This window comes from Chiloscyllium plagiosum, unplaced genomic scaffold (assembly GCF_037043375.1).
Source record: "Chiloscyllium plagiosum isolate Xiang-an unplaced genomic scaffold, Cpla_swu_hap1 HiC_scaffold_33, whole genome shotgun sequence".
Classification (NCBI taxonomy): domain Eukaryota; kingdom Metazoa; phylum Chordata; class Chondrichthyes; order Orectolobiformes; family Hemiscylliidae; genus Chiloscyllium; species Chiloscyllium plagiosum.
The window spans coordinates 21,659,202-21,684,790 of record NW_028270171.1 but is presented as its reverse complement, the minus strand read 5'-3'; the positions used below and the strand labels follow the sequence as shown (position 1 = coordinate 21,684,790).

Here is a 25,589-nt window from a genome sequence, read left to right as displayed (position 1 = left end):
TGAAGCCGATCCAGTTGACAAACTGACAACTATTTTGCTACTTGCACCACAAACGATGACAAACCATTCCAAATCGTACGGGTGGCATTGTGGCTCAGTGGTTAGTACGGCTGCCTCGTGGCACCAGGGAGCTGAAGTGAGTTCCAGCCTCGGGCGATCGTCTGTGTGAATAATCTTTACGTGCAGACATAGCCACTAAAGCAGGTTGCTTCCGTATAGTAGTTTGCGAAGAAACAAACAGAGATGGGGGTTTCACTCTATTCAGGAAACAGACCAAAGCCATTTCTTTCTTGTTCAAGAAAATATTCGGATAAATTTGATGCGTCGGTGGGTGTGGGGAAGGGATTGTGGGGGCTGATCTGATAGCCATTTGACATTGGCTGAGTTATGGGATCCCACAACCTGATTTGACTGTGTTAAAAATCCCACAACACCAGGTTACAGCTCAACGGGGTTATTTGGAAGTACAGCAGTCACCACCACCCCCGCCGTACCATCGGTGGGATACGTTCCAAGACCGACCGCAGAAGACCGAAACGGCGGATAGGGGCAAACCCATTCATTTAAATTGGAAAGTTACCTTCCTGGCAGCCCCCTGGTTCCAGAATGTTCCCTGTAGCACGTTCGGGCCGCGGATATGGGGGTTACCCTGTCCTGGCTTTCAGCGTGCTGCACCTTCGTCAGGTAACTGCAGAGCAGGATCATAAGACAGAAAACTGGTAACAAAAGATGATAGTTTCATGCAACTGAAAAGACAATAGATGGAACAATCACTGCAATCAACACGGCAAACTAGCAAAGGCAAGAGATTCACATTCCATTAACCTGCTTTTGAACTTGGCTAGTAGGCATTGGCTGCACCATTCCTGGAAACACTGCAATACCAGGCTGATACATGGAGGGGACAGAGCAAGCCCTTAAGCCATCTCCCTGCTCCAAAAATCCATTTAATACAAACACTCCCACGTTCGGGAGATATCAGCGATTAAACTGATAAGAAAAGAAACTACACATATTCCGAGCCAAAAGGCCGAGAAGCGATAGCACATTAATACTCCAACGGTGGGGGTCATATTTGCCGACTATCCTTTCCATCAGTTTGATGATATTCAAAGTTCGTTTATTCCCTTACCGTGTACCTTCCAAGATTTCCGACCAGATCGGAAGATCACTTTGCAGCAGTCGCTGTGCTTTCCCCGTGGTTTTCTGTCCATCTGTTACCTAGCCGCGTAGATCGCGCTGACGACCAATCAGATGGCACGGGCCGGAGCCGCCATGGAAGCGCACGTCAGGTCGACTGCAGAGAGGTTTCTCCCGCTGATCGGGGACAGCAGCAGGGTCATTCTCCCGGTGATCGGGGACAGCAGCAGGAGCAGCAGCGGCGGCAGGGTCATTTCCCCGGCATCTACAAGATTCACCAGAATTCCTCAGGCAGCAACCTTCCAAACCCATGGCCAACACAGCCTTGAGGGATGACGGCAGCAGATCCGTGGGAACACCACCATTCGCAAGTTCTTTCCCGAGGCACTCGCTGTCCTGAATTGCAAATATATCGTTGTTCCTCCGGTGTCACTGGGTCAAAATCTGGAATCCCCGCCCAAACAGCATCGCGGGGCTACCGACAGCACATGGACTGCAGCGGTTCGATGAGCAGCTCACCACCAGGGTGATCTCGGGATGGGCAAGAAATGTTGGCCTTGACAGAAAGATCCTATTCATTTCCTCCCCTTGTGTTCGTGTCGCTCGCCCATAAATGCGAATCATTGTTTCCCTCACGTACAGGATTCGCTCCTTGGCATTCCACATCAATCTGAAAAGTTGTGAAAAGTGAATTACGTCCGTGCACCCTTTCTTTATCGTCCACTTTCAATATCCTCTCTACTTGTATCCGACTCTCTGTGTAGAATGGGGAGGGAGCTGATCTCCCTATGTAAACAGGTCACGCTGCAAGCGCACCTCATCGCCACAAGCAGCTTGATTTGACCTCTCCGTTCACATTACTGCAGATTGCTGAGAACATTTGAAGCCGATCCAGTTGACAAACTGACAACTATTTTGCTACTTGCACCACAAACGATGACAAACCATTCCAAATCGTACGGGTGGCATTGTGGCTCAGTGGTTAGTACGGCTGCCTCGTGGCACCAGGGAGCTGAAGTGAGTTCCAGCCTCGGGCGATCGTCTGTGTGAATAATCTTTACGTGCAGACATAGCCACTAAAGCAGGTTGCTTCCGTATAGTAGTTTGCGAAGAAACAAACAGAGATGGGGGTTTCACTCTATTCAGGAAACAGACCAAAGCCATTTCTTTCTTGTTCAAGAAAATATTCGGATAAATTTGATGCGTCGGTGGGTGTGGGGAAGGGATTGTGGGGGCTGATCTGATAGCCATTTGACATTGGCTGAGTTATGGGATCCCACAACCTGATTTGACTGTGTTAAAAATCCCACAACACCAGGTTACAGCTCAACGGGGTTATTTGGAAGTACAGCAGTCACCACCACCCCCGCCGTACCATCGGTGGGATACGTTCCAAGACCGACCGCAGAAGACCGAAACGGCGGATAGGGGCAAACCCATTCATTTAAATTGGAAAGTTACCTTCCTGGCAGCCCCCTGGTTCCAGAATGTTCCCTGTATCACGTTCGGGCCGCGGATATGGGGGTTACCCTGTCCTGGCTTTCAGCGTGCTGCACCTTCGTCAGGTAACTGCAGAGCAGGATCATAAGACAGAAAACTGGTAACAAAAGATGATAGTTTCATGCAACTGAAAAGACAATAGATGGAACAATCACTGCAATCAACACGGCAAACTAGCAAAGGCAAGAGATTCACATTCCATTAACCTGCTTTTGAACTTGGCTAGTAGGCATTGGCTGCACCATTCCTGGAAACACTGCAATACCAGGCTGATACATGGAGGGGACAGAGCAAGCCCTTAAGCCATCTCCCTGCTCCAAAAATCCATTTAATACAAACACTCCCACGTTCGGGAGATATCAGCGATTAAACTGATAAGAACAGAAACTACACATATTCCAAGCCAAAAGGCCGAGAAGCGATAGCACATTAATACTCCAACGGTGGGGGTCATATTTGCCGACTATCCTTTCCATCAGCTTGATGATATTCAAAGTTCGTTTATTCCCTTACCGTGTACCTTCCAAGATTTCCGACCAGATCGGAAGATCACTTTGCAGCAGTCGCTGTGCTTTCCCCGTGGTTTTCTGTCCATCTGTTACCTAGCCGCGTAGATCGCGCTGACGACCAATCAGATGGCACGGGCCGGAGCCGCCATGGAAGCGCACGTCAGGTCGACTGCAGAGAGGTTTCTCCCGCTGATCGGGGACAGCAGCAGGGTCATTCTCCCGGTGATCGGGGACAGCAGCAGCGGCGGCGGCGGCGGCAGGGTCATTTCCCCGGCATCTACAAGATTCACCAGAATTCCTCAGGCAGCAACCTTCCAAACCCATGGCCAACACAGCCTTGAGGGATGACGGCAGCAGATCCGTGGGAACACCACCATTCGCAAGTTCTTTCCCGAGGCACTCGCTGTCCTGAATTGCAAATATATCGTTGTTCCTCCGGTGTCACTGGGTCAAAATCTGGAATCCCCGCCCAAACAGCATCGCGGGGCTACCGACAGCACATGGACTGCAGCGGTTCGAGAGAGCAGCTCACCACCAGGGTGATCTCGGGATGGGCAAGAAATGTTGGCCTTGACAGAAAGATCCTATTCATTTCCTCCCCTTGTGTTCGTGTCGCTCGCCCATAAATGCGAATCATTGTTTCCCTCACGTACAGGATTCGCTCCTTGGCATTCCACATCAATCTGAAAAGTTGTGAAAAGTGAATTACGTCCGTGCACCCTTTCTTTATCGTCCACTTTCAATATCCTCTCTACTTGTATCCGACTCTCTGTGTAGAATGGGGAGGGAGCTGATCTCCCTATGTAAACAGGTCACGCTGCAAGCGCACCTCATCGCCACAAGCAGCTTGATTTGACCTCTCCGTTCACATTACTGCAGATTGCTGAGAACATTTGAAGCCGATCCAGTTGACAAACTGACAACTATTTTGCTACTTGCACCACAAACGATGACAAACCATTCCAAATCGTACGGGTGGCATTGTGGCTCAGTGGTTAGTACGGCTGCCTCGTGGCACCAGGGAGCTGAAGTGAGTTCCAGCCTCGGGCGATCGTCTGTGTGAATAATCTTTACGTGCAGACATAGCCACTAAAGCAGGTTGCTTCCGTATAGTAGTTTGCGAAGAAACAAACAGAGATGGGGGTTTCACTCTATTCAGGAAACAGACCAAAGCCATTTCTTTCTTGTTCAAGAAAATATTCGGATAAATTTGATGCGTCGGTGGGTGTGGGGAAGGGATTGTGGGGGCTGATCTGATAGCCATTTGACATTGGCTGAGTTATGGGATCCCACAACCTGATTTGACTGTGTTAAAAATCCCACAACACCAGGTTACAGCTCAACGGGGTTATTTGGAAGTACAGCAGTCACCACCACCCCCGCCGTACCATCGGTGGGATACGTTCCAAGACCGACCGCAGAAGACCGAAACGGCGGATAGGGGCAAACCCATTCATTTAAATTGGAAAGTTACCTTCCTGGCAGCCCCCTGGTTCCAGAATGTTCCCTGTATCACGTTCGGGCCGCGGATATGGGGGTTACCCTGTCCTGGCTTTCAGCGTGCTGCACCTTCGTCAGGTAACTGCAGAGCAGGATCATAAGACAGAAAACTGGTAACAAAAGATGATAGTTTCATGCAACTGAAAAGACAAGAGATGGAACAATCACTGCAATCAACACGGCAAACTAGCAAAGGCAAGAGATTCACATTCCATTAACCTGCTTTTGAACTTGGCTAGTAGGCATTGGCTGCACCATTCCTGGAAACACTGCAATACCAGGCTGATACATGGAGGGGACAGAGCAAGCCCTTAAGCCATCTCCCTGCTCCAAAAATCCATTTAATACAAACACTCCCACGTTCGGGAGATATCAGCGATTAAACTGATAAGAAAAGAAACTACACATATTCCGAGCCAAAAGGCCGAGAAGCGATAGCACATTAATACTCCAACGGTGGGGGTCATATTTGCCGACTATCCTTTCCATCAGTTTGATGATATTCAAAGTTCGTTTATTCCCTTACCGTGTACCTTCCAAGATTTCCGACCAGATCGGAAGATCACTTTGCAGCAGTCGCTGTGCTTTCCCCGTGGTTTTCTGTCCATCTGTTACCTAGCCGCGTAGATCGCGCTGACGACCAATCAGATGGCACGGGCCGGAGCCGCCATGGAAGCGCACGTCAGGTCGACTGCAGAGAGGTTTCTCCCGCTGATCGGGGACAGCAGCAGGGTCATTCTCCCGGTGATCGGGGACAGCAGCAGGAGCAGCAGCGGCGGCAGGGTCATTTCCCCGGCATCTACAAGATTCACCAGAATTCCTCAGGCAGCAACCTTCCAAACCCATGGCCAACACAGCCTTGAGGGATGACGGCAGCAGATCCGTGGGAACACCACCATTCGCAAGTTCTTTCCCGAGGCACTCGCTGTCCTGAATTGCAAATATATCGTTGTTCCTCCGGTGTCACTGGGTCAAAATCTGGAATCCCCGCCCAAACAGCATCGCGGGGCTACCGACAGCACATGGACTGCAGCGGTTCGATGAGCAGCTCACCACCAGGGTGATCTCGGGATGGGCAAGAAATGTTGGCCTTGACAGAAAGATCCTATTCATTTCCTCCCCTTGTGTTCGTGTCGCTCGCCCATAAATGCGAATCATTGTTTCCCTCACGTACAGGATTCGCTCCTTGGCATTCCACATCAATCTGAAAAGTTGTGAAAAGTGAATTACGTCCGTGCACCCTTTCTTTATCGTCCACTTTCAATATCCTCTCTACTTGTATCCGACTCTCTGTGTAGAATGGGGAGGGAGCTGATCTCCCTATGTAAACAGGTCACGCTGCAAGCGCACCTCATCGCCACAAGCAGCTTGATTTGACCTCTCCGTTCACATTACTGCAGATTGCTGAGAACATTTGAAGCCGATCCAGTTGACAAACTGACAACTATTTTGCTACTTGCACCACAAACGATGACAAACCATTCCAAATCGTACGGGTGGCATTGTGGCTCAGTGGTTAGTACGGCTGCCTCGTGGCACCAGGGAGCTGAAGTGAGTTCCAGCCTCGGGCGATCGTCTGTGTGAATAATCTTTACGTGCAGACATAGCCACTAAAGCAGGTTGCTTCCGTATAGTAGTTTGCGAAGAAACAAACAGAGATGGGGGTTTCACTCTATTCAGGAAACAGACCAAAGCCATTTCTTTCTTGTTCAAGAAAATATTCGGATAAATTTGATGCGTCGGTGGGTGTGGGGAAGGGATTGTGGGGGCTGATCTGATAGCCATTTGACATTGGCTGAGTTATGGGATCCCACAACCTGATTTGACTGTGTTAAAAATCCCACAACACCAGGTTACAGCTCAACGGGGTTATTTGGAAGTACAGCAGTCACCACCACCCCCGCCGTACCATCGGTGGGATACGTTCCAAGACCGACCGCAGAAGACCGAAACGGCGGATAGGGGCAAACCCATTCATTTAAATTGGAAAGTTACCTTCCTGGCAGCCCCCTGGTTCCAGAATGTTCCCTGTAGCACGTTCGGGCCGCGGATATGGGGGTTACCCTGTCCTGGCTTTCAGCGTGCTGCACCTTCGTCAGGTAACTGCGGAGCAGGATCATAAGACAGAAAACTGGTAACAAAAGATGATAGTTTCATGCAACTGAAAAGACAACAGATGGAACAATCACTGCAATCAACACGGCAAACTAGCAAAGGCAAGAGATTCACATTCCATTAACCTGCTTTTGAACTTGGCTAGTAGGCATTGGCTGCACCATTCCTGGAAACACTGCAATACCAGGCTGATACATGGAGGGGACAGAGCAAGCCCTTAAGCCATCTCCCTGCTCCAAAAATCCATTTAATACAAACACTCCCACGTTCGGGAGATATCAGCGATTAAACTGATAAGAACAGAAACTACACATATTCCGAGCCAAAAGGCCGAGAAGCGATAGCACATTAATACTCCAACGGTGGGGGTCATATTTGCCGACTATCCTTTCCATCAGTTTGATGATATTCAAAGTTCGTTTATTCCCTTACCGTGTACCTTCCAAGATTTCCGACCAGATCGGAAGATCACTTTGCAGCAGTCGCTGTGCTTTCCCCGTGGTTTTCTGTCCATCTGTTACCTAGCCGCGTAGATCGCGCTGACGACCAATCAGATGGCACGGGCCGGAGCCGCCATGGAAGCGCACGTCAGGTCGACTGCAGAGAGGTTTCTCCCGCTGATCGGGGACAGCAGCAGGGTCATTCTCCCGGTGATCGGGGACAGCAGCAGCGGCGGCGGCGGCGGCAGGGTCATTTCCCCGGCATCTACAAGATTCACCAGAATTCCTCAGGCAGCAACCTTCCAAACCCATGGCCAACACAGCCTTGAGGGATGACGGCAGCAGATCCGTGGGAACACCACCATTCGCAAGTTCTTTCCCGAGGCACTCGCTGTCCTGAATTGCAAATATATCGTTGTTCCTCCGGTGTCACTGGGTCAAAATCTGGAATCCCCGCCCAAACAGCATCGCGGGGCTACCGACAGCACATGGACTGCAGCGGTTCGAGAGAGCAGCTCACCACCAGGGTGATCTCGGGATGGGCAAGAAATGTTGGCCTTGACAGAAAGATCCTATTCATTTCCTCCCCTTGTGTTCGTGTCGCTCGCCCATAAATGCGAATCATTGTTTCCCTCACGTACAGGATTCGCTCCTTGGCATTCCACATCAATCTGAAAAGTTGTGAAAAGTGAATTACGTCCGTGCACCCTTTCTTTATCGTCCACTTTCAATATCCTCTCTACTTGTATCCGACTCTCTGTGTAGAATGGGGAGGGAGCTGATCTCCCTATGTAAACAGGTCACGCTGCAAGCGCACCTCATCGCCACAAGCAGCTCGATTTGACCTCTCCGTTCACATTACTGCAGATTGCTGAGAACATTTGAAGCCGATCCAGTTGACAAACTGACAACTATTTTGCTACTTGCACCACAAACGATGACAAACCATTCCAAATCGTACGGGTGGCATTGTGGCTCAGTGGTTAGTACGGCTGCCTCGTGGCACCAGGGAGCTGAAGTGAGTTCCAGCCTCGGGCGATCGTCTGTGTGAATAATCTTTACGTGCAGACATAGCCACTAAAGCAGGTTGCTTCCGTATAGTAGTTTGCGAAGAAACAAACAGAGATGGGGGTTTCACTCTATTCAGGAAACAGACCAAAGCCATTTCTTTCTTGTTCAAGAAAATATTCGGATAAATTTGATGCGTCGGTGGGTGTGGGGAAGGGATTGTGGGGGCTGATCTGATAGCCATTTGACATTGGCTGAGTTATGGGATCCCACAACCTGATTTGACTGTGTTAAAAATCCCAAAACACCAGGTTACAGCTCAACGGGGTTATTTGGAAGTACAGCAGTCACCACCACCCCCGCCGTACCATCGGTGGGATACGTTCCAAGACCGACCGCAGAAGACCGAAACGGCGGATAGGGGCAAACCCATTCATTTAAATTGGAAAGTTACCTTCCTGGCAGCCCCCTGGTTCCAGAATGTTCCCTGTATCACGTTCGGGCCGCGGATATGGGGGTTACCCTGTCCTGGCTTTCAGCGTGCTGCACCTTCGTCAGGTAACTGCAGAGCAGGATCATAAGACAGAAAACTGGTAACAAAAGATGATAGTTTCATGCAACTGAAAAGACAAGAGATGGAACAATCACTGCAATCAACACGGCAAACTAGCAAAGGCAAGAGATTCACATTCCATTAACCTGCTTTTGAACTTGGCTAGTAGGCATTGGCTGCACCATTCCTGGAAACACTGCAATACCAGGCTGATACATGGAGGGGACAGAGCAAGCCCTTAAGCCATCTCCCTGCTCCAAAAATCCATTTAATACAAACACTCCCACGTTCGGGAGATATCAGCGATTAAACTGATAAGAAAAGAAACTACACATATTCCGAGCCAAAAGGCCGAGAAGCGATAGCACATTAATACTCCAACGGTGGGGGTCATATTTGCCGACTATCCTTTCCATCAGTTTGATGATATTCAAAGTTCGTTTATTCCCTTACCGTGTACCTTCCAAGATTTCCGACCAGATCGGAAGATCACTTTGCAGCAGTCGCTGTGCTTTCCCCGTGGTTTTCTGTCCATCTGTTACCTAGCCGCGTAGATCGCGCTGACGACCAATCAGATGGCACGGGCCGGAGCCGCCATGGAAGCGCACGTCAGGTCGACTGCAGAGAGGTTTCTCCCGCTGATCGGGGACAGCAGCAGGGTCATTCTCCCGGTGATCGGGGACAGCAGCAGGAGCAGCAGCGGCGGCAGGGTCATTTCCCCGGCATCTACAAGATTCACCAGAATTCCTCAGGCAGCAACCTTCCAAACCCATGGCCAACACAGCCTTGAGGGATGACGGCAGCAGATCCGTGGGAACACCACCATTCGCAAGTTCTTTCCCGAGGCACTCGCTGTCCTGAATTGCAAATATATCGTTGTTCCTCCGGTGTCACTGGGTCAAAATCTGGAATCCCCGCCCAAACAGCATCGCGGGGCTACCGACAGCACATGGACTGCAGCGGTTCGATGAGCAGCTCACCACCAGGGTGATCTCGGGATGGGCAAGAAATGTTGGCCTTGACAGAAAGATCCTATTCATTTCCTCCCCTTGTGTTCGTGTCGCTCGCCCATAAATGCGAATCATTGTTTCCCTCACGTACAGGATTCGCTCCTTGGCATTCCACATCAATCTGAAAAGTTGTGAAAAGTGAATTACGTCCGTGCACCCTTTCTTTATCGTCCACTTTCAATATCCTCTCTACTTGTATCCGACTCTCTGTGTAGAATGGGGAGGGAGCTGATCTCCCTATGTAAACAGGTCACGCTGCAAGCGCACCTCATCGCCACAAGCAGCTTGATTTGACCTCTCCGTTCACATTACTGCAGATTGCTGAGAACATTTGAAGCCGATCCAGTTGACAAACTGACAACTATTTTGCTACTTGCACCACAAACGATGACAAACCATTCCAAATCGTACGGGTGGCATTGTGGCTCAGTGGTTAGTACGGCTGCCTCGTGGCACCAGGGAGCTGAAGTGAGTTCCAGCCTCGGGCGATCGTCTGTGTGAATAATCTTTACGTGCAGACATAGCCACTAAAGCAGGTTGCTTCCGTATAGTAGTTTGCGAAGAAACAAACAGAGATGGGGGTTTCACTCTATTCAGGAAACAGACCAAAGCCATTTCTTTCTTGTTCAAGAAAATATTCGGATAAATTTGATGCGTCGGTGGGTGTGGGGAAGGGATTGTGGGGGCTGATCTGATAGCCATTTGACATTGGCTGAGTTATGGGATCCCACAACCTGATTTGACTGTGTTAAAAATCCCACAACACCAGGTTACAGCTCAACGGGGTTATTTGGAAGTACAGCAGTCACCACCACCCCCGCCGTACCATCGGTGGGATACGTTCCAAGACCGACCGCAGAAGACCGAAACGGCGGATAGGGGCAAACCCATTCATTTAAATTGGAAAGTTACCTTCCTGGCAGCCCCCTGGTTCCAGAATGTTCCCTGTAGCACGTTCGGGCCGCGGATATGGGGGTTACCCTGTCCTGGCTTTCAGCGTGCTGCACCTTCGTCAGGTAACTGCGGAGCAGGATCATAAGACAGAAAACTGGTAACAAAAGATGATAGTTTCATGCAACTGAAAAGACAACAGATGGAACAATCACTGCAATCAACACGGCAAACTAGCAAAGGCAAGAGATTCACATTCCATTAACCTGCTTTTGAACTTGGCTAGTAGGCATTGGCTGCACCATTCCTGGAAACACTGCAATACCAGGCTGATACATGGAGGGGACAGAGCAAGCCCTTAAGCCATCTCCCTGCTCCAAAAATCCATTTAATACAAACACTCCCACGTTCGGGAGATATCAGCGATTAAACTGATAAGAACAGAAACTACACATATTCCGAGCCAAAAGGCCGAGAAGCGATAGCACATTAATACTCCAACGGTGGGGGTCATATTTGCCGACTATCCTTTCCATCAGTTTGATGATATTCAAAGTTCGTTTATTCCCTTACCGTGTACCTTCCAAGATTTCCGACCAGATCGGAAGATCACTTTGCAGCAGTCGCTGTGCTTTCCCCGTGGTTTTCTGTCCATCTGTTACCTAGCCGCGTAGATCGCGCTGACGACCAATCAGATGGCACGGGCCGGAGCCGCCATGGAAGCGCACGTCAGGTCGACTGCAGAGAGGTTTCTCCCGCTGATCGGGGACAGCAGCAGGGTCATTCTCCCGGTGATCGGGGACAGCAGCAGCGGCGGCGGCGGCGGCAGGGTCATTTCCCCGGCATCTACAAGATTCACCAGAATTCCTCAGGCAGCAACCTTCCAAACCCATGGCCAACACAGCCTTGAGGGATGACGGCAGCAGATCCGTGGGAACACCACCATTCGCAAGTTCTTTCCCGAGGCACTCGCTGTCCTGAATTGCAAATATATCGTTGTTCCTCCGGTGTCACTGGGTCAAAATCTGGAATCCCCGCCCAAACAGCATCGCGGGGCTACCGACAGCACATGGACTGCAGCGGTTCGAGAGAGCAGCTCACCACCAGGGTGATCTCGGGATGGGCAAGAAATGTTGGCCTTGACAGAAAGATCCTATTCATTTCCTCCCCTTGTGTTCGTGTCGCTCGCCCATAAATGCGAATCATTGTTTCCCTCACGTACAGGATTCGCTCCTTGGCATTCCACATCAATCTGAAAAGTTGTGAAAAGTGAATTACGTCCGTGCACCCTTTCTTTATCGTCCACTTTCAATATCCTCTCTACTTGTATCCGACTCTCTGTGTAGAATGGGGAGGGAGCTGATCTCCCTATGTAAACAGGTCACGCTGCAAGCGCACCTCATCGCCACAAGCAGCTCGATTTGACCTCTCCGTTCACATTACTGCAGATTGCTGAGAACATTTGAAGCCGATCCAGTTGACAAACTGACAACTATTTTGCTACTTGCACCACAAACGATGACAAACCATTCCAAATCGTACGGGTGGCATTGTGGCTCAGTGGTTAGTACGGCTGCCTCGTGGCACCAGGGAGCTGAAGTGAGTTCCAGCCTCGGGCGATCGTCTGTGTGAATAATCTTTACGTGCAGACATAGCCACTAAAGCAGGTTGCTTCCGTATAGTAGTTTGCGAAGAAACAAACAGAGATGGGGGTTTCACTCTATTCAGGAAACAGACCAAAGCCATTTCTTTCTTGTTCAAGAAAATATTCGGATAAATTTGATGCGTCGGTGGGTGTGGGGAAGGGATTGTGGGGGCTGATCTGATAGCCATTTGACATTGGCTGAGTTATGGGATCCCACAACCTGATTTGACTGTGTTAAAAATCCCAAAACACCAGGTTACAGCTCAACGGGGTTATTTGGAAGTACAGCAGTCACCACCACCCCCGCCGTACCATCGGTGGGATACGTTCCAAGACCGACCGCAGAAGACCGAAACGGCGGATAGGGGCAAACCCATTCATTTAAATTGGAAAGTTACCTTCCTGGCAGCCCCCTGGTTCCAGAATGTTCCCTGTATCACGTTCGGGCCGCGGATATGGGGGTTACCCTGTCCTGGCTTTCAGCGTGCTGCACCTTCGTCAGGTAACTGCAGAGCAGGATCATAAGACAGAAAACTGGTAACAAAAGATGATAGTTTCATGCAACTGAAAAGACAAGAGATGGAACAATCACTGCAATCAACACGGCAAACTAGCAAAGGCAAGAGATTCACATTCCATTAACCTGCTTTTGAACTTGGCTAGTAGGCATTGGCTGCACCATTCCTGGAAACACTGCAATACCAGGCTGATACATGGAGGGGACAGAGCAAGCCCTTAAGCCATCTCCCTGCTCCAAAAATCCATTTAATACAAACACTCCCACGTTCGGGAGATATCAGCGATTAAACTGATAAGAAAAGAAACTACACATATTCCGAGCCAAAAGGCCGAGAAGCGATAGCACATTAATACTCCAACGGTGGGGGTCATATTTGCCGACTATCCTTTCCATCAGTTTGATGATATTCAAAGTTCGTTTATTCCCTTACCGTGTACCTTCCAAGATTTCCGACCAGATCGGAAGATCACTTTGCAGCAGTCGCTGTGCTTTCCCCGTGGTTTTCTGTCCATCTGTTACCTAGCCGCGTAGATCGCGCTGACGACCAATCAGATGGCACGGGCCGGAGCCGCCATGGAAGCGCACGTCAGGTCGACTGCAGAGAGGTTTCTCCCGCTGATCGGGGACAGCAGCAGGGTCATTCTCCCGGTGATCGGGGACAGCAGCAGGAGCAGCAGCGGCGGCAGGGTCATTTCCCCGGCATCTACAAGATTCACCAGAATTCCTCAGGCAGCAACCTTCCAAACCCATGGCCAACACAGCCTTGAGGGATGACGGCAGCAGATCCGTGGGAACACCACCATTCGCAAGTTCTTTCCCGAGGCACTCGCTGTCCTGAATTGCAAATATATCGTTGTTCCTCCGGTGTCACTGGGTCAAAATCTGGAATCCCCGCCCAAACAGCATCGCGGGGCTACCGACAGCACATGGACTGCAGCGGTTCGATGAGCAGCTCACCACCAGGGTGATCTCGGGATGGGCAAGAAATGTTGGCCTTGACAGAAAGATCCTATTCATTTCCTCCCCTTGTGTTCGTGTCGCTCGCCCATAAATGCGAATCATTGTTTCCCTCACGTACAGGATTCGCTCCTTGGCATTCCACATCAATCTGAAAAGTTGTGAAAAGTGAATTACGTCCGTGCACCCTTTCTTTATCGTCCACTTTCAATATCCTCTCTACTTGTATCCGACTCTCTGTGTAGAATGGGGAGGGAGCTGATCTCCCTATGTAAACAGGTCACGCTGCAAGCGCACCTCATCGCCACAAGCAGCTTGATTTGACCTCTCCGTTCACATTACTGCAGATTGCTGAGAACATTTGAAGCCGATCCAGTTGACAAACTGACAACTATTTTGCTACTTGCACCACAAACGATGACAAACCATTCCAAATCGTACGGGTGGCATTGTGGCTCAGTGGTTAGTACGGCTGCCTCGTGGCACCAGGGAGCTGAAGTGAGTTCCAGCCTCGGGCGATCGTCTGTGTGAATAATCTTTACGTGCAGACATAGCCACTAAAGCAGGTTGCTTCCGTATAGTAGTTTGCGAAGAAACAAACAGAGATGGGGGTTTCACTCTATTCAGGAAACAGACCAAAGCCATTTCTTTCTTGTTCAAGAAAATATTCGGATAAATTTGATGCGTCGGTGGGTGTGGGGAAGGGATTGTGGGGGCTGATCTGATAGCCATTTGACATTGGCTGAGTTATGGGATCCCACAACCTGATTTGACTGTGTTAAAAATCCCACAACACCAGGTTACAGCTCAACGGGGTTATTTGGAAGTACAGCAGTCACCACCACCCCCGCCGTACCATCGGTGGGATACGTTCCAAGACCGACCGCAGAAGACCGAAACGGCGGATAGGGGCAAACCCATTCATTTAAATTGGAAAGTTACCTTCCTGGCAGCCCCCTGGTTCCAGAATGTTCCCTGTAGCACGTTCGGGCCGCGGATATGGGGGTTACCCTGTCCTGGCTTTCAGCGTGCTGCACCTTCGTCAGGTAACTGCAGAGCAGGATCATAAGACAGAAAACTGGTAACAAAAGATGATAGTTTCATGCAACTGAAAAGACAATAGATGGAACAATCACTGCAATCAACACGGCAAACTAGCAAAGGCAAGAGATTCACATTCCATTAACCTGCTTTTGAACTTGGCTAGTAGGCATTGGCTGCACCATTCCTGGAAACACTGCAATACCAGGCTGATACATGGAGGGGACAGAGCAAGCCCTTAAGCCATCTCCCTGCTCCAAAAATCCATTTAATACAAACACTCCCACGTTCGGGAGATATCAGCGATTAAACTGATAAGAAAAGAAACTACACATATTCCGAGCCAAAAGGCCGAGAAGCGATAGCACATTAATACTCCAACGGTGGGGGTCATATTTGCCGACTATCCTTTCCATCAGTTTGATGATATTCAAAGTTCGTTTATTCCCTTACCGTGTACCTTCCAAGATTTCCGACCAGATCGGAAGATCACTTTGCAGCAGTCGCTGTGCTTTCCCCGTGGTTTTCTGTCCATCTGTTACCTAGCCGCGTAGATCGCGCTGACGACCAATCAGATGGCACGGGCCGGAGCCGCCATGGAAGCGCACGTCAGGTCGACTGCAGAGAGGTTTCTCCCGCTGATCGGGGACAGCAGCAGGGTCATTCTCCCGGTGATCGGGGACAGCAGCAGGAGCAGCAGCGGCGGCAGGGTCATTTCCCCGGCATCTACAAGATTCACCAGAATTCCTCAGGCAGCAACCTTCCAAACCCATGGCCAACACAGCCTTGAGGGATGACGGCAGCAGATCCGTGGGAACACCACCATTCGCAAGTTCTTTCCCGAGGCACTCGCTGTCCTGAATTGCAAATATATCGTTGTTCCTCCGGTGTCACTGGGTCAAAATCTGGAATCCCCGCCCAAACAGCATCGCGGGGCTACCGACAGCACATGGACTGCAGCGGTTCGATGAGCAGCTCACCACCAGGGTGATCTCGGGATGGGCAAGAAATGTTGGCCTTGACAGAAAGATCCTATTCATTTCCTCCCCTTGTGTTCGTGTCGCTCGCCCATAAATGCGAATCATTGTTTCCCTCACGTACAGGATTCGCTCCTTGGCATTCCACATCAATCTGAAAAGTTGTGAAAAGTGAATTACGTCCGTGCACCCTTTCTTTATCGTCCACTTTCAATATCCTCTCTACTTGTATCCGACTCTCTGTGTAGAATGGGGAGGGAGCTGATCTCCCTATGTAAACAGGTCACGCTGCAAGCGCACCTCATCGCCACAAGCAGCTTGATTTGACCTCTCCGTTCACATTACTGCAGATTGCTGAGAACATTTGAAGCCGATCCAGTTGACAAACTGACAACTATTTTGCTACTTGCACCACAAACGATGACAAACCATTCCAAATCGTACGGGTGGCATTGTGGCTCAGTGGTTAGTACGGCTGCCTCGTGGCACCAGGGAGCTGAAGTGAGTTCCAGCCTCGGGCGATCGTCTGTGTGAATAATCTTTACGTGCAGACATAGCCACTAAAGCAGGTTGCTTCCGTATAGTAGTTTGCGAAGAAACAAACAGAGATGGGGGTTTCACTCTATTCAGGAAACAGACCAAAGCCATTTCTTTCTTGTTCAAGAAAATATTCGGATAAATTTGATGCGTCGGTGGGTGTGGGGAAGGGATTGTGGGGGCTGATCTGATAGCCATTTGACATTGGCTGAGTTATGGGATCCCACAACCTGATTTGACTGTGTTAAAAATCCCACAACACCAGGTTACAGCTCAACGGGGTTATTTGGAAGTACAGCAGTCACCACCACCCCCGCCGTACCATCGGTGGGATACGTTCCAAGACCGACCGCAGAAGACCGAAACGGCGGATAGGGGCAAACCCATTCATTTAAATTGGAAAGTTACCTTCCTGGCAGCCCCCTGGTTCCAGAATGTTCCCTGTAGCACGTTCGGGCCGCGGATATGGGGGTTACCCTGTCCTGGCTTTCAGCGTGCTGCACCTTCGTCAGGTAACTGCAGAGCAGGATCATAAGACAGAAAACTGGTAACAAAAGATGATAGTTTCATGCAACTGAAAAGACAATAGATGGAACAATCACTGCAATCAACACGGCAAACTAGCAAAGGCAAGAGATTCACATTCCATTAACCTGCTTTTGAACTTGGCTAGTAGGCATTGGCTGCACCATTCCTGGAAACACTGCAATACCAGGCTGATACATGGAGGGGACAGAGCAAGCCCTTAAGCCATCTCCCTGCTCCAAAAATCCATTTAATACAAACACTCCCACGTTCGGGAGATATCAGCGATTAAACTGATAAGAAAAGAAACTACACATATTCCGAGCCAAAAGGCCGAGAAGCGATAGCACATTAATACTCCAACGGTGGGGGTCATATTTGCCGACTATCCTTTCCATCAGTTTGATGATATTCAAAGTTCGTTTATTCCCTTACCGTGTACCTTCCAAGATTTCCGACCAGATCGGAAGATCACTTTGCAGCAGTCGCTGTGCTTTCCCCGTGGTTTTCTGTCCATCTGTTACCTAGCCGCGTAGATCGCGCTGACGACCAATCAGATGGCACGGGCCGGAGCCGCCATGGAAGCGCACGTCAGGTCGACTGCAGAGAGGTTTCTCCCGCTGATCGGGGACAGCAGCAGGGTCATTCTCCCGGTGATCGGGGACAGCAGCAGGAGCAGCAGCGGCGGCAGGGTCATTTCCCCGGCATCTACAAGATTCACCAGAATTCCTCAGGCAGCAACCTTCCAAACCCATGGCCAACACAGCCTTGAGGGATGACGGCAGCAGATCCGTGGGAACACCACCATTCGCAAGTTCTTTCCCGAGGCACTCGCTGTCCTGAATTGCAAATATATCGTTGTTCCTCCGGTGTCACTGGGTCAAAATCTGGAATCCCCGCCCAAACAGCATCGCGGGGCTACCGACAGCACATGGACTGCAGCGGTTCGAGAGAGCAGCTCACCACCAGGGTGATCTCGGGATGGGCAAGAAATGTTGGCCTTGACAGAAAGATCCTATTCATTTCCTCCCCTTGTGTTCGTGTCGCTCGCCCATAAATGCGAATCATTGTTTCCCTCACGTACAGGATTCGCTCCTTGGCATTCCACATCAATCTGAAAAGTTGTGAAAAGTGAATTACGTCCGTGCACCCTTTCTTTATCGTCCACTTTCAATATCCTCTCTACTTGTATCCGACTCTCTGTGTAGAATGGGGAGGGAGCTGATCTCCCTATGTAAACAGGTCACGCTGCAAGCGCACCTCATCGCCACAAGCAGCTCGATTTGACCTCTCCGTTCACATTACTGCAGATTGCTGAGAACATTTGAAGCCGATCCAGTTGACAAACTGACAACTATTTTGCTACTTGCACCACAAACGATGACAAACCATTCCAAATCGTACGGGTGGCATTGTGGCTCAGTGGTTAGTACGGCTGCCTCGTGGCACCAGGGAGCTGAAGTGAGTTCCAGCCTCGGGCGATCGTCTGTGTGAATAATCTTTACGTGCAGACATAGCCACTAAAGCAGGTTGCTTCCGTATAGTAGTTTGCGAAGAAACAAACAGAGATGGGGGTTTCACTCTATTCAGGAAACAGACCAAAGCCATTTCTTTCTTGTTCAAGAAAATATTCGGATAAATTTGATGCGTCGGTGGGTGTGGGGAAGGGATTGTGGGGGCTGATCTGATAGCCATTTGACATTGGCTGAGTTATGGGATCCCACAACCTGATTTGACTGTGTTAAAAATCCCACAACACCAGGTTACAGCTCAACGGGGTTATTTGGAAGTACAGCAGTCACCACCACCCCCGCCGTACCATCGGTGGGATACGTTCCAAGACCGACCGCAGAAGACCGAAACGGCGGATAGGGGCAAACCCATTCATTTAAATTGGAAAGTTACCTTCCTGGCAGCCCCCTGGTTCCAGAATGTTCCCTGTAGCACGTTCGGGCCGCGGATATGGGGGTTACCCTGTCCTGGCTTTCAGCGTGCTGCACCTTCGTCAGGTAACTGCAGAGCAGGATCATAAGACAGAAAACTGGTAACAAAAGATGATAGTTTCATGCAACTGAAAAGACAAGAGATGGAACAATCACTGCAATCAACACGGCAAACTAGCAAAGGCAAGAGATTCACATTCCATTAACCTGCTTTTGAACTTGGCTAGTAGGCATTGGCTGCACCATTCCTGGAAACACTGCAATACCAGGCTGATACATGGAGGGGACAGAGCAAGCCCTTAAGCCATCTCCCTGCTCCAAAAATCCATTTAATACAAACACTCCCACGTTCGGGAGATATCAGCGATTAAACTGATAAGAAAAGAAACTACACATATTCCGAGCCAAAAGGCCGAGAAGCGATAGCACATTAATACTCCAACGGTGGGGGTCATATTTGCCGACTATCCTTTCCATCAGTTTGATGATATTCAAAGTTCGTTTATTCCCTTACCGTGTACCTTCCAAGATTTCCGACCAGATCGGAAGATCACTTTGCAGCAGTCGCTGTGCTTTCCCCGTGGTTTTCTGTCCATCTGTTACCTAGCCGCGTAGATCGCGCTGACGACCAATCAGATGGCACGGGCCGGAGCCGCCATGGAAGCGCACGTCAGGTCGACTGCAGAGAGGTTTCTCCCGCTGATCGGGGACAGCAGCAGGGTCATTCTCCCGGTGATCGGGGACAGCAGCAGGAGCAGCAGCGGCGGCAGGGTCATTTCCCCGGCATCTACAAGATTCACCAGAATTCCTCAGGCAGCAACCTTCCAAACCCATGGCCAACACAGCCTTGAGGGATGACGGCAGCAGATCCGTGGGAACACCACCATTCGCAAGTTCTTTCCCGAGGCACTCGCTGTCCTGAATTGCAAATATATCGTTGTTCCTCCGGTGTCACTGGGTCAAAATCTGGAATCCCCGCCCAAACAGCATCGCGGGGCTACCGACAGCACATGGACTGCAGCGGTTCGATGAGCAGCTCACCACCAGGGTGATCTCGGGATGGGCAAGAAATGTTGGCCTTGACAGAAAGATCCTATTCATTTCCTCCCCTTGTGTTCGTGTCGCTCGCCCATAAATGCGAATCATTGTTTCCCTCACGTACAGGATTCGCTCCTTGGCATTCCACATCAATCTGAAAAGTTGTGAAAAGTGAATTACGTCCGTGCACCCTTTCTTTATCGTCCACTTTCAATATCCTCTCTACTTGTATCCGACTCTCTGTGTAGAATGGGGAGGGAGCTGATCTCCCTATGTAAACAGGTCACGCTGCAAGCGCACCTCATCGCCACAAGCAGCTCGATTTGACCTCTCCGTTCACATTACTGCAGATTGCTGAGAACATTTGAAGCCGATCCAGTTGACAAACTGACAACTATTTTGCTACTTGCACCACAAACGATGACAAACCATTCCAAATCGTACGGGTGGCATTGTGGCTCAGTGGTTAGTACGGCTGCCTCGTGGCACCAGGGAGCTGAAGTGAGTTCCAGCCTCGGGCGATCGTCTGTGTGAATAATCTTTACGTGCAGACATAGCACCTAAAGCAGGTTGCTTCCGTATAGTAGTTTGCGAAGAAACAAACAGAGATGGGGGTTTCACTCTATTCAGGAAACAGACCAAAGCCATTTCTTTCTTGTTCAAGAAAATATTCGGATAAATTTGATGCGTCGGTGGGTGTGGGGAAGGGATTGTGGGGGCTGATCTGATAGCCATTTGACATTGGCTGAGTTATGGGATCCCACAACCTGATTTGACTGTGTTAAAAATCCCAAAACACCAGGTTACAGCTCAACGGGGTTATTTGGAAGTACAGCAGTCACCACCACCCCCGCCGTACCATCGGTGGGATACGTTCCAAGACCGACCGCAGAAGACCGAAACGGCGGATAGGGGCAAACCCATTCATTTAAATTGGAAAGTTACCTTCCTGGCAGCCCCCTGGTTCCAGAATGTTCCCTGTATCACGTTCGGGCCGCGGATATGGGGGTTACCCTGTCCTGGCTTTCAGCGTGCTGCACCTTCGTCAGGTAACTGCAGAGCAGGATCATAAGACAGAAAACTGGTAACAAAAGATGATAGTTTCATGCAACTGAAAAGACAACAGATGGAACAATCACTGCAATCAACACGGCAAACTAGCAAAGGCAAGAGATTCACATTCCATTAACCTGCTTTTGAACTTGGCAAGTAGGCATTGGCTGCACCATTCCTGGAAACACTGCAATACCAGGCTGATACATGGAGGGGACAGAGCAAGCCCTTAAGCCATCTCCCTGCTCCAAAAATCCATTTAATACAAACACTCCCACGTTCGGGAGATATCAGCGATTAAACTGATAAGAACAGAAACTACACATATTCCGAGCCAAAAGGCCGAGAAGCGATAGCACATTAATACTCCAACGGTGGGGGTCATATTTGCCGACTATCCTTTCCATCAGTTTGATGATATTCAAAGTTCGTTTATTCCCTTACCGTGTACCTTCCAAGATTTCCGACCAGATCGGAAGATCACTTTGCAGCAGTCGCTGTGCTTTCCCCGTGGTTTTCTGTCCATCTGTTACCTAGCCGCGTAGATCGCGCTGACGACCAATCAGATGGCACGGGCCGGAGCCGCCATGGAAGCGCACGTCAGGTCGACTGCAGAGAGGTTTCTCCCGCTGATCGGGGACAGCAGCAGGGTCATTCTCCCGGTGATCGGGGACAGCAGCAGCGGCGGCGGCGGCGGCAGGGTCATTTCCCCGGCATCTACAAGATTCACCAGAATTCCTCAGGCAGCAACCTTCCAAACCCATGGCCAACACAGCCTTGAGGGATGACGGCAGCAGATCCGTGGGAACACCACCATTCGCAAGTTCTTTCCCGAGGCACTCGCTGTCCTGAATTGCAAATATATCGTTGTTCCTCCGGTGTCACTGGGTCAAAATCTGGAATCCCCGCCCAAACAGCATCGCGGGGCTACCGACAGCACATGGACTGCAGCGGTTCGAGAGAGCAGCTCACCACCAGGGTGATCTCGGGATGGGCAAGAAATGTTGGCCTTGACAGAAAGATCCTATTCATTTCCTCCCCTTGTGTTCGTGTCGCTCGCCCATAAATGCGAATCATTGTTTCCCTCACGTACAGGATTCGCTCCTTGGCATTCCACATCAATCTGAAAAGTTGTGAAAAGTGAATTACGTCCGTGCACCCTTTCTTTATCGTCCACTTTCAATATCCTCTCTACTTGTATCCGACTCTCTGTGTAGAATGGGGAGGGAGCTGATCTCCCTATGTAAACAGGTCACGCTGCAAGCGCACCTCATCGCCACAAGCAGCTCGATTTGACCTCTCCGTTCACATTACTGCAGATTGCTGAGAACATTTGAAGCCGATCCAGTTGACAAACTGACAACTATTTTGCTACTTGCACCACAAACGATGACAAACCATTCCAAATCGTACGGGTGGCATTGTGGCTCAGTGGTTAGTACGGCTGCCTCGTGGCACCAGGGAGCTGAAGTGAGTTCCAGCCTCGGGCGATCGTCTGTGTGAATAATCTTTACGTGCAGACATAGCCACTAAAGCAGGTTGCTTCCGTATAGTAGTTTGCGAAGAAACAAACAGAGATGGGGGTTTCACTCTATTCAGGAAACAGACCAAAGCCATTTCTTTCTTGTTCAAGAAAATATTCGGATAAATTTGATGCGTCGGTGGGTGTGGGGAAGGGATTGTGGGGGCTGATCTGATAGCCATTTGACATTGGCTGAGTTATGGGATCCCACAACCTGATTTGACTGTGTTAAAAATCCCACAACACCAGGTTACAGCTCAACGGGGTTATTTGGAAGTACAGCAGTCACCACCACCCCCGCCGTACCATCGGTGGGATACGTTCCAAGACCGACCGCAGAAGACCGAAACGGCGGATAGGGGCAAACCCATTCATTTAAATTGGAAAGTTACCTTCCTGGCAGCCCCCTGGTTCCAGAATGTTCCCTGTAGCACGTTCGGGCCGCGGATATGGGGGTTACCCTGTCCTGGCTTTCAGCGTGCTGCACCTTCGTCAGGTAACTGCAGAGCAGGATCATAAGACAGAAAACTGGTAACAAAAGATGATAGTTTCATGCAACTGAAAAGACAATAGATGGAACAATCACTGCAATCAACACGGCAAACTAGCAAAGGCAAGAGATTCACATTCCATTAACCTGCTTTTGAACTTGGCTAGTAGGCATTGGCTGCACCATTCCTGGAAACACTGCAATACCAGGCTGATACATGGAGGGGACAGAGCAAGCCCTTAAGCCATCTCCCTGCTCCAAAAATCCATTTAATACAAACACTCCCACGTTCGGGAGATATCAGCGATTAAACTGATAAGAACAGAAACTACACATATTCCGAGCCAAAAGGCCGAGAAGCGATAGCACATTAATACTCCAACGGTGGGGGTCATATTTGCCGACTATCCTTTCCATCAGTTTGATGATATTCAAAGTTCGTTTATTCCCTTACCGTGTACCTTCCAAGATTTCCGACCAGAACGGAAGATCACTTTGCAGCAGTCGCTGTGCTTTCCCCGTGGTTTTCTGTCCATCTGTTACCTAGCCGCGTAGATCGCGCTGACGACCCATCAGATGGCACGGGCCGGAGCCGCCATGGAAGCGCACGTCAGGTCGACTGCAGAGAGGTTTCTCCCGCTGATCGGGGACAGCAGCAGGGTCATTCTCCCGGTGATCGGGGACAGCAGCAGCGGCGGCGGCGGCAGGGTCATTTCCCCGGCATCTACAAGATTCACCAGAATTCCTCAGGCAGCAACCTTCCAAACCCATGGCCAACACAGCCTTGAGGGATGACGGCAGCAGATCCGTGGGAACGCCACCATTCGCAAGTTCTTTCCCGAGGCACTCGCTGTCCTGAATTGCAAATATATCGTTGTTCCTCCGGTGTCACTGGGTCAAAATCTGGAATCCCCGCCCAAACAGCATCGCGGGGCTACCGACAGCACATGGACTGCAGCGGTTCGAGAGAGCAGCTCACCACCAGGGTGATCTCGGGATGGGCAAGAAATGTTGGCCTTGACAGAAAGATCCTATTCATTTCCTCCCCTTGTGTTCGTGTCGCTCGCCCATAAATGCGAATCATTGTTTCCCTCACGTACAGGATTCGCTCCTTGGCATTCCACATCAATCTGAAAAGTTGTGAAAAGTGAATTACGTCCGTGCATCCTTTCATTATCGTCCACTTTCAATATCCTCTCTACTTGTATCCGACTCTCTGTGTAGAATGGGGAGGGAGCTGATCTCCCTATGTAAACAGGTCACGCTGCAAGTGCACCTCATCGCCACAAGCAGCTCGATTTGACCTCTCCGTTCACATTACTGCAGATTGCGGAGAACATTTGAAGCCGATCCAGTTGACAAACTGACAACTATTTTGCTACTTGCACCACAAATGATGACAAACCATTCCAAATCGTACGGGTGGCACGGTGGCTCAGTGGTTAGTACGGCTGCCTCGTGGCACCAGGGAGCTGAAGTGAGTTCCAGCCTCGGGCGATCGTCTGTGTGAATAATCTTTACGTGCAGACATAGCCACTAAAGCAGGTTGCTTCCGTATAGTAGTTTGCGAAGAAACAAACAGAGATGGGGGTTTCACTCTATTCAGGAAACAGACTAAAGCCATTTCTTTTTTGTTCAAGAAAATATTCGGATAAATTTGATGCGTCGGTGGGTGTGGGGAAGGGGTTGTGGGGGCTGATCTGATAGCCATTTGACATTGGCTGAGTTATGGGATCCCACAACCTGATTTGACTGTGTTAAAAATCCCACAACACCAGGTTACGTCTCAACGGGGTTATTTGGAAGTACAGCAGTCACCACCACCCCCGCCGTACCATCGGTGGGATACGTTCCAAGACCGACCGCAGAAGACCGAAACGGCGGATAGGGGCAAACCCATTCATTTAAATTGGAAAGTTACCTTCCTGGCAGCCCCCTGGTTCCAGAATGTTCCCTGTAGCACGTTCGGGCCACGGATATGGGGGTTACCCTGTCCTGGCTTTCAGCGTGCTGCACCTTCGTCAGGTAACTGCAGAGCAGGATCATAAGACAGAAAACTGGTAACAAAAGATGATAGTTTCATGCAACTGAAAAGACAATAGATGGAACAATCACTGCAATCAACACGGCAAACTAGCAAAGGCAAGAGATTCACATTCCATTAACCTGCTTTTGAACTTGGCTAGTAGGCATTGGCTGCACCATTCCTGGAAACACTGCAATACCAGGCTGATACATGGAGGGGACAGAGCAAGCCCTTAAGCCATCTCCCTGCTCCAAAAATCCATTTAATACAAACACTCCCACGTTCGGGAGGTATCAGCGATTAAACTGATAAGAACAGAAACTACACATATTCCGAGCCAAAAGGCCGAGAAGCGATAGCACATTAATACTCCAACGGTGGGGGTCATATTTGCCAACTATCCTTTCCATCAGTTTGATGATATTCAAAGTTCGTTTATTCCCTTACCGTGTACCTTCCAAGATTTCCGACCAGATCGGAAGATCACTTTGCAGCAGTCGCTGTGCTTTCCCCGTGGTTTTCTGTCCATCTGTTACCTAGCCGCGTAGATCGCGCTGACGACCCATCAGATGGCACGGGCCGGAGCCGCCATGGAAGCGCACGTCAGGTCGACTGCAGAGAGGTTTCTCCCGCTGATCGGGGACAGCAG

The 25,589-nt window shown here is 50.0% G+C and overlaps 13 non-coding genes across 13 annotated transcripts; all 13 read right to left on the bottom strand.

Moving 5' to 3' along the window:
• Positions 1-850: 850 nt before the first annotated feature.
• LOC148141417 (U2 spliceosomal RNA) lies at positions 851-1,042 on the bottom strand. The gene has a single exon (XR_015752733.1). It is a non-coding gene; the product is annotated as a U2 spliceosomal RNA (small nuclear RNA).
• A 1,829-nt stretch (positions 1,043-2,871) lies between these two features.
• Positions 2,872-3,063, bottom strand: LOC148141416 (U2 spliceosomal RNA). Its single transcript, XR_015752605.1, has one exon. It is a non-coding gene; the product is annotated as a U2 spliceosomal RNA (small nuclear RNA).
• A 1,830-nt stretch (positions 3,064-4,893) lies between these two features.
• Positions 4,894-5,085, bottom strand: LOC148141415 (U2 spliceosomal RNA). Its single transcript, XR_015752732.1, has one exon. It is a non-coding gene; the product is annotated as a U2 spliceosomal RNA (small nuclear RNA).
• Positions 5,086-6,914: 1,829 nt separating this feature from the next.
• Positions 6,915-7,106, bottom strand: LOC148141414 (U2 spliceosomal RNA). Its single transcript, XR_015752700.1, has one exon. It is a non-coding gene; the product is annotated as a U2 spliceosomal RNA (small nuclear RNA).
• Positions 7,107-8,936: 1,830 nt separating this feature from the next.
• Positions 8,937-9,128, bottom strand: LOC148141413 (U2 spliceosomal RNA). The gene has a single exon (XR_015752731.1). It is a non-coding gene; the product is annotated as a U2 spliceosomal RNA (small nuclear RNA).
• A 1,829-nt stretch (positions 9,129-10,957) lies between these two features.
• On the bottom strand, positions 10,958-11,149 carry LOC148141412 (U2 spliceosomal RNA). Its single transcript, XR_015752699.1, has one exon. It is a non-coding gene; the product is annotated as a U2 spliceosomal RNA (small nuclear RNA).
• A 1,830-nt stretch (positions 11,150-12,979) lies between these two features.
• On the bottom strand, positions 12,980-13,171 carry LOC148141411 (U2 spliceosomal RNA). The gene has a single exon (XR_015752730.1). It is a non-coding gene; the product is annotated as a U2 spliceosomal RNA (small nuclear RNA).
• Positions 13,172-15,000: 1,829 nt separating this feature from the next.
• On the bottom strand, positions 15,001-15,192 carry LOC148141410 (U2 spliceosomal RNA). The gene has a single exon (XR_015752729.1). It is a non-coding gene; the product is annotated as a U2 spliceosomal RNA (small nuclear RNA).
• Positions 15,193-17,021: 1,829 nt separating this feature from the next.
• LOC148141409 (U2 spliceosomal RNA) lies at positions 17,022-17,213 on the bottom strand. The gene has a single exon (XR_015752728.1). It is a non-coding gene; the product is annotated as a U2 spliceosomal RNA (small nuclear RNA).
• A 1,830-nt stretch (positions 17,214-19,043) lies between these two features.
• On the bottom strand, positions 19,044-19,235 carry LOC148141408 (U2 spliceosomal RNA). Its single transcript, XR_015752727.1, has one exon. It is a non-coding gene; the product is annotated as a U2 spliceosomal RNA (small nuclear RNA).
• Positions 19,236-21,064: 1,829 nt separating this feature from the next.
• Positions 21,065-21,256, bottom strand: LOC148141407 (U2 spliceosomal RNA). Its single transcript, XR_015752698.1, has one exon. It is a non-coding gene; the product is annotated as a U2 spliceosomal RNA (small nuclear RNA).
• A 1,830-nt stretch (positions 21,257-23,086) lies between these two features.
• On the bottom strand, positions 23,087-23,278 carry LOC148141406 (U2 spliceosomal RNA). The gene has a single exon (XR_015752697.1). It is a non-coding gene; the product is annotated as a U2 spliceosomal RNA (small nuclear RNA).
• Positions 23,279-25,105: 1,827 nt separating this feature from the next.
• Positions 25,106-25,297, bottom strand: LOC148141405 (U2 spliceosomal RNA). The gene has a single exon (XR_015752710.1). It is a non-coding gene; the product is annotated as a U2 spliceosomal RNA (small nuclear RNA).
• Positions 25,298-25,589: the final 292 nt, after the last annotated feature.